The sequence below is a fragment of the Silene latifolia genome, unplaced genomic scaffold (assembly GCF_048544455.1).
Source record: "Silene latifolia isolate original U9 population unplaced genomic scaffold, ASM4854445v1 scaffold_20.1, whole genome shotgun sequence".
NCBI classification, from domain to species: domain Eukaryota; kingdom Viridiplantae; phylum Streptophyta; class Magnoliopsida; order Caryophyllales; family Caryophyllaceae; genus Silene; species Silene latifolia.
Window position 1 is genome coordinate 12,640,746 of NW_027413163.1, and position 9,313 is coordinate 12,650,058.

The window sequence follows — 9,313 nt, forward strand, 5'->3', positions numbered from 1 at the left end:
CGTTGTCAAATAATTGTTTGCAACGAGTTGTTTTTAACCGTTATCGTTTTTATTTATTTTATTTTTTTTAAAAATGATTTTAGCCTGTTCTAGCAGCTGCTGAAATGCTATTTTTTCAGCAGCGTTTGTAGTAGATGCTGAAATGCTATTTTTTTTCAAAGATTTGTTGAAAAATAGCATTCCAAAGCGGTATGCGCAAAGTGCAAAAATTCAATCTGTATCATATTACACCCGCAATCAATTAAACCCAGTTTAAAAACAGTACAAACAGGATGATCAACAGCCAAAACACAACTGCTATTGAGAAAACAAAAGAAACCAATACACAATGGATCTATATATACACACTCATACATAAAACATGAGAAAACTATTGAGACCTCGCTAATGAAACAACATAACTGGCCCACATATTTCTCATCTGGTTGATGTCCTCTGGCGAATATTCCGGGGCTTTGTTGAGTATTTGTGGAAACTACAATTCAAAATATACATAATCAAAATAGATATAATATATGGAAGTATACAAAATTGAACTCAATTTACGTCTGAAATAGTTTTTAAATCACACTAACCTGTATCGGAATGGTAGATAGTTTTCTGTTGATAACCTCCCACATGGACTGGCAAACGTAAAAGGCGCATTGTTTGTCGTCTGGTGCTTTAGGAGACTATTATATAAATCACACACAAATCAGCTGAATTAGATAATCAACCTCTCGCATAAACATTAAATGATACACTTACTAATGGCGTGATAAAATTGGGAACAGTGTCGCTTTCATATTTTCCAAGTGGACATAATCTTTTTTTTTGCTTCAAAAACACTAAATCATAAATATACACACATGCCATTATTATTTGCATATATATGTCTCAAGTGATACAATAACAAATGACATTATTGAAGGTTGTAAACTTACTCAGTTATCATCCTTACACAACTGTCAGAGGGTTTGCCTTCGCGAGAGTCAATCCAAGATAATTGTTTTTGTTTCCACTTGGATTGCCAGTAGCACCCAATGCTTCCTATTCAATTTGGGACATTGAACTGTGAGTTCATTTACACGCATTAAAGCACGTTAATAATAAATTTATAGAACCGTGATTCATTACAATAATCACGTACTATACATACATATTCTCATTGTAGGGGGCAAGCCATAGTTTTTTGGACGACATCAACCAACGAGCGATACTATTGATTTGTTCTTCGTATGAAATTCTGTGCACAGAAGGACTCAAGAATCCGTAAGCGTGAAATGGGAACTTCCACTCAGCGATCTGATTATTCAAATACCTATTATGCCACATGGAATGAAAAATGTTATTGTAATTGATAATTTTAACAAACATCATTATTCGTATATGGAAATGACTAAATAGTTTTATTAATAAAACTTACTTCATCCAAATCAAAATGTGAACAACATCTAAATTGTCAAGGTCGACAAATTCCATCAGTTGCTTCGGGTCCAGTACGGCTATATCAGCTGCGCCAATAATTTTCTCTTCAATGTTAATCATGACTACACCCCCTCTAGGTGACTTCTTTACTGCCAGGTTGTGCAAAGCCATCAGCGAAACAGTTTTCATTTTTTTTCTTAAATTAACACGATTCGTAATAAGAATCATAAGCAGGCTTGACTGCAACAACTTCCGTTGACGTAGTAGTAATTGCTTTAGCTGCTGCCATTGCTTTGCTTTACTTCTGCAAATGTACTTACGATGTGTTAATATTCGTACCCTATACATTTAAAGAACAAGTAATAATTAACGTCTGCGTATAGGTACCTAGGGGATGACAACATTGATGAGGTTGTTAGGCCATTGCACATAAGAGCTCAGGGCTTCTTTCAAATAAGTGATCTCCTCATTAGGAAATAGTACTTTTACTTCCCCATACTCGTCTTTATATAATTGGGACACTTTCACTTTAGTGCAATTGTGACGACGGACCATGAACCTTAACTTGTTGAAGCCGGTCGTAAGCGAACACGTATCCCTTAGCAACAACAACTTTCTGTTTCCCCTGTAAATAGAACAGACGACAAGCCACCTTGCAATCGCCCTTCACGACAGCTTTAATCAATTAGTACACATACATTCACTACCTTTAATAAATTTCATAGGTAAAAAACGTGTAATGAGATGAATAATTATAAACTAGCAGCTATTACCTTTTTCGGTGTAGAGAAGAACGTCTGATCATCAAAGACCTCAATCTCTTCCTGTGTCACGGCCTTCCTGGCTTCCTCTTCCTCTTCAACTACCCGATATCGATCCTCAGCTCCCACCTGAGTCTCTTTTGGCATTTCCTTCTCCCTTGGCATGTCCTCCTCGGCTTCCTTCTGTACATTAATACTTGTCCATATAACACGTATTGATTTTCTAAATCATATCACACATTGTATATATATAAGACATAAATATTATTACCTCTTTTTCCTCCTCCTCCTCCTCCTCCTCCCCCTCCTCCTCCTTCTCCTCCTCCTCCTTATCCTCCTCCTCTGCTTCCTTTATGACTTCTTGAACCATATCCAACTCTTTTTCTGATGGCTTTTCCCCAGTTTCCAACATTCTCATCATCAACCTGGCTATTTTATAAAGTTGTGTAGTAGAAATTAATGTCAGCATATATAGTTATAAATTATGTTGGTTCAAATACAGTATTTATAGATTATCTTCTTGGAATCATCACCACTTCGAGTAGTTTTCCCAAAATACTTAGTGATACCAACATGCGTCGATACCCCTCTCACACGATCTGGATGCTCTGCTTTGCCGATTGCCCTAGCAAAAATGTCAACACGTCCTTCACGCTTTCATTTTCCTTCTTGTACCTCCTTCTCACAGATCCTCTACATACACATAAAACCATTAAGCAACACACAATTATATAACTCCGACTTGTTAGAAATCTATATCTCTATACTCAACATATTCATAATATTATAATTTAATTTAGTCATAAAACTAAAAGGTGATCTTATGCATGCAAACAAAATATAATTAAAGAAGAAATCATCATCTTACATTGATATTTTCGGATCAAAGGGCACAAGAGAGTTCTCCTACTCTCTTGTTCTTGAGCTTTCCTTAATTGGATGAACAAGGATTCAAGAAGAGAATCCCTCCCAAAAGTATTATTTGGTCTCTCTATTATTTCGGTCAAGAGAGAAGGAGGAGAAGGAAGTTTTTATCTTTCTAAAACTCTAATTTTAGATGGATTGTGAATGAATAATACACTAGAGTATTTTGTAGTGTATATTAGGTAAAAATAAGAAGAAAAACTCATGCCATTCTCCTCATGCAAAACCGGGTGGAAGGAGGAGGAAGTGCCCAATGCATGCACAAGTTTGTCTTCACAATGACCACTAGGTTTGCATGGCTAGTATTAGGGAAATCATTATGCTTACCACTCACATAATAAACATAATCTTTCCTTAATCCTCCCATTATTTCGGCTTACATGGATAAAATGGACTCCATTTTATCTTTGTCAATTTGTCAATTTGTCATAAGTCACATGTCACATGTCACATAAAATTTGTCATGTATTTTTAACATATTAAAAATCAACGTATTAATAAAATACGTCATATACAAAAGTCGACTTAGTAATTCATAATTACTTGTACCAAAATATTTTACCAATTATAAATCACAACATCTTGTATTTATAATAATTTATTCATTCAAATGCAATTGTTTCCTTAAACAATAATTTCATCTAAGTAATTAAAACAATTCGATTACTTAGACCGTATCTTATTTAATCAAATTTCAATGAGACACGTAAATATTACTTCCAAAATGTCCGTCAATTTTAAGTACTTTAATTGACCCGTATCGTCATACGATCAATTAAATGATCAATTAAGTGTGTTACCCTTTTGGTATGATCTAAGGGGATCAACTGATCACTACCGTCGCACGACAGTAATGTCAAACTCTAGTCAACCAATCATTACCGATATGTGTGGATCAGTTGACAGTAAAATATTACTTCCCAATTATATTCTTTAAAATGAGATTTAAACATGTGATCGTCATGATCAACAGTTGTGATCGTATTATTGTCGGAGGACACATATTCCAACAATCTCCCACTTGTCCTCGACAAGTGTGCGTCACCAATTCTCTTGTCCCATTACTATCTCCCACTCAATGCAAGGTGTCTTTCAGGTCGTACTTGCAAGTGATCATATCGAGAGTGGTTTCCTCGATCTGGAGAATAACTGATTGACCGGATTTATCTATCATAGATATCTTCCGAGCGTGGCCACGCATTTCCAGTTCATTACTCCTCGAGTGGCCTGAGATTTGTTATAACCCTGACTAGGGGAGGACAATTCCTATCGCACTCATTCTCTTCGACTAGCCACAACCATCATAACCCAAAATATGCCCATTTGACCCCATTTACGAAGGTCGTAGTAACACAAATCAAAGTTAATCTGAAACTGTGCCATCTTAGGCGAATAGTCTTTAGTCAAAAGAATCGACTCATTAGAATACTATAGTAGCTCTCGCCACGACCAGGATATATAAATTTGCCAGAACTCTATAAGCGGTCATAAGGCCCGACAAAATGTTCCTAACAGTCTGCCTATGTGATCGAATAGTCATTCTCATATGACTCTATGGCACTTGAACTTGCCATCAATCGCATCACACTCTAGTCACTTCGAGACGTCACCTCATGTAAGTGACTATGGGCGAATACAATGCTAATCCGTATTCACTTTAACGGGGTTCAATTGTCTCTACAGCCCGTTGGATGTAACAAAGTATAAGATGAGTTAATAATAATCAAACGACAAATTTCGACATCACACTCGGGTAGTCAATACCATATTACAACCTTGTGATGCATATCGCAAGTGTGTAAACACTTGTTGATTACAATAGAAGTTTAACATATTATGTATCAATGTGTTCAAACTCCCTTTTTATCGCATTTTCCTTTACGTTCATGTTATCTATCATAGCATGAACCTTACCAAGTACGCATCTAAGTTCATAACCTCGGTTTCGGCTCTTTTTCTTGAAATAACTTCTTTGTCGATTATCACATAACAAACGAATTTGTGGTGAATGATATAACTTGTACTGATCAAGTACTCCACCCACACACAATGCACTAGGTATATGTTTTGTAGAATCTTGCAACAATTGTCAAGATGATTAGCCTAGCACTTCTCACAAGTCCTAGCATATTAGGAAAGATTAGTTTTGAGTAATTTCTTATTCAACTAAGTATCTTTCCAAACTTCTTATTTCTCCTTTTAGCTTGAAAAGCTTAGGATTTTCATAAATCCTTACATGTGTTCGCACTGCCAACCTCTTGACACACAACAGAGTCTTCTGTCAAACACTGAAATCGTTCATCGGATTCTCCTCGAGAATTCATGACGTTTCTTCTATGGCTTCCCAATGATCCATCATGCTCTTATGCATATGATTTATATTGGACATGTGCATGATTATTCTATGCATGATTATTCTATTGGCGGAAACATCAGTAACTTTCAATCATGTCATCAACTATTCTTAGGTTCAAGGAACGACCATGATTGCTAATGGCAATTCCATTTTCATTTACATGAATGACCTACGTTTCTCGTTGATTCGATGTGTATGTCTCAATACCTATCCAACATCTCATGATGTAATTGGATTCATCATAGTCCATTTTCATCCAGAATTGAAAACTCAAATACTTCTTTGTGAAAGAAAGTACTAGCTCGTCATTCTCAATGAGTAGTGAGTTGTAAATTTTTACAAGATGATTTGTCCCACTAAATTCCATGTCTTCACACGATAATTTCTAACTCCCACTTAATTCCAGATGTTTCGTAATTTACTACTCAATTGAAACATTTCAAGAATTGAGATTTGTTGCTTTGCTAAGTTATTGAGATAAAACCATATATGTTCCCATCATATCCTTTCAAAATACCTATTTTGAAGTGGTCTCATCTTATCCTTATGGAAAGAGATTTTAATCTCTAACTCATTCATATCATAATGATGAGTAGCAATGTCATTATTTAAATATGAATAATATCTCATACATGTCCTTCAAAATACCCTTTTCGGAAGGAGGTTTAACCATTTCATTTCATAATGAGGTTAAGTAATGACATTAGCGTGGTTAAAACTTAGCTATTGAAGATATCGGTATATTAATCTTTGCAACTTCTAGTCATAAATCTCATTTATTTTCTAGGATGTAACTTTGATTCATTTAGGCTCATAAGTAAATATCAATGTTGAAACTATTGGTCAAAATTTATCATAAACTAGTCAAAACTCTTGTTAAGACTTTCCATTAGTCTTTTTTTCTTCCAAAACTTTCTTTTGGTCTCCTCGTGTAGTTATCTTGAGAAAATATTCTTTTGATTACTTCACTTGGTCTCTTCTGTCACGTAGATCTATTCGAGACCATAGATCTAATCTATTGCGCATACTATATAAATAGATATACCTTAATTCAAATCATTCTCCCTTGCATAGATCTCATTTACACAAGCACACAAATTTCTTTTGATGTTGTGTCCTCATTTTTCTCCAACTCTATCTTTATAATAAATACACTAGAGATTCAAAGATAGCATATGAGACACAAATAATGATTTTTGAAGTATAAGAAGGACTATCTCATAGGTTGACTAATTGTTTTAGATTTTGTAAGTGTACTTGGTGATTAACTTTCCTTTAAGAGAGTTCATTAACTCAATCTCACTTTGTAAATGATCATACACAAGTCTTTAGCTTGTGGTCATATAATGAATCCCATCATTATAGTTGTTAATTAGATCACTTTAAGTGAATAATCATATGTTTCTATGAGCAAGCATGTATAGACGAATTTTAGAACAAGGATAAAAATGATAAAACGGGTGACTTGGGTTGCAAACCAAGCCACCATTATCCAAAATACAACCAATTATCCAAAATACATTTCCATGTCGAACACGGAAATCAAAAGGTTCTAAAATCCAAAACATAATTAAAATAAGACAATAAAAAGCGAAGCTTCATGGAAGTTATTCCTAGCTTCTCGATGGTTTCTCAAGCTTGCTTTTCTTTTCCCTTGTCCTTGCTTGGTGGAGGCCCTATTTACAATAAAAAGGGGATACATTATCACAACTTTGTATCACAATACCATAGTTGAATTAGAAACATAAAAGAAAGGATAGTCACTTACCTACTGGAGTGATCTTTCCAGCCTTAATATCACCAAGGTATTTGGAACAATTTCTTTTCCAATGTCCAACACCATTACAATAATGGCATTTATCAAGAGGACCCTTCTTGATTTTGGAAGTGCTAGCTTCATAAGTCTTAGCTTTGGTGAAAGTGGGAGCTTGCTTCTTACCCTTCTTCCCATTCTTCTTGAACTTCCCCTTGCTTTTGGTGCTAATGTTAAGCACATCCTTAGGTGGGTTGACATTTAACCCCATGTCTCTTTCGGCTTGCACAAGTAACTTGTGCAATTCTTTAAGAGACACGTCCTTGTCTTGCATGTTAAAATTCACCCGGAATTGAACATATGCCTTGACTTTGGATAAGGAGTGTAGAATCCTATCTACAATGAGTTCTTTGGGGATTTCAACCTTTTGAATTTTCAAGGTCTCGACTAGCTCCATTAATTTGAGCACATGAGGGCTAACCTTTTGGCCCTCTTTGAAGTCGAGATCAAAGAATGCCGCGGCCACCTCATATTGGACGATCCGCGGAGTTTGTGAAAACATTGTCACAAGCTTGGAGTAAATCTTATTAGCGGTGCCCATCTTAAAGGTTCTCCTTTGGAGATCCGCCTCCATCGCAAAGATCAACACGTTTTTTATTGCGGCGGACTCATTATGGTAAGCCTCATATGCTTCCCTAGTGGCGGCGGTCGACCTAGTATTAGCTTCGGGTGGAGAGGCCTCGGTAAGGTAACGAAGCTTGTCGTCACCTTGGGCGGCTAATTTGAGTTGGGCATCCCAATCGGAGAAATTTGACCCATTCTTTTCAAGTTTACATCGATCCATGAAGGATCGGAGCCATGAAGTATTAGCGAGAGGCGTGGCGTTGGTGTTTAGATTTGCCATTTGTTATGAGAAATAAGATCGGTCTACAAAACAAAATATGGAAGGAATAAAACATATGTCGTTTTAATAATAATACTCGTAAAAATTTTTAATTTAAACAAGTTTATGACATTTATCTAGTGATCTCTACCCAACTTAGATAAATGATTCCAAGACCCAAATTCATATCAACTTAGGCACGGGATAGCCGATGAAACCCTTATTAATATAACTCGGTAGATTAACTTTTAATCGATTCTACTTTTAGAACTCTTGGTCGATAAAATTACTCTAATGTTTTTCTATAGCCCGGAACACATGCGACTACGGTCACGAATACTTCCGTTGAGGTCAATCCAAATTTCGAATAAATGTGTCCATGATCTAAATTCACATTAATTGGGGCACGGGATGGCCGATGAAACCCTCATCAACACGAATTCGGTGGATAGACATTTATCACCCACTTCCCCTACGTAACAAGGTTTGTACCCCGAGATGGCCGAGTGCACTCCCTCACGAAATAGGTTTTCATGGTTTCTACTTTTTGGTAAGGCTATGTCTCAATTGTTTATTTTTAGCGAGAGGTCATGTCAATTTATTATCTATCACGTTTTAAGTGAACTAAAGCGGTGAATTACGATAATTTTAATTGACACGGTCGATATACTCGATTAAAATGACAATGCATGTTTTAGTTATGGCGATTTAGCGATGCATGCAACATATAAATAAAATGTAAAACATAAAATAAATCCTAGTATGGCCTTCCTAAAATAGAAAATCTAATTAACTATTACATATTCGGAAACCAACTCCATTGGTCCCTTGAACTTCGGTTATGGCACGCATCTCGAGGTAACACCGTCTTTATGTATCACCTTCTTGAGTGACACCGTCTTCAAGGAACTCCGGAATAAATAAATTACATAACAAATTACATAATTTCCTATTATACATTTGTAATTAAAATAAAATAAATCTATTAAATTACAAAACGGTGATACGAGATCACAATAAATTACAACCGAATCGATATTCCCATATATTTCGGTAATACCAATTAAAACTAAGGCCATACTAAGTAAAATTACATAATTCAAAAATTACATAAAGTAAAATTATGACAATCATAAATAAAATGAAGCATTATAATATGTATGAACATGCCCAATTTTATGCTAAATTGCCTTTAAGGAACCAATATCGTATATTACACGGTTTTTACG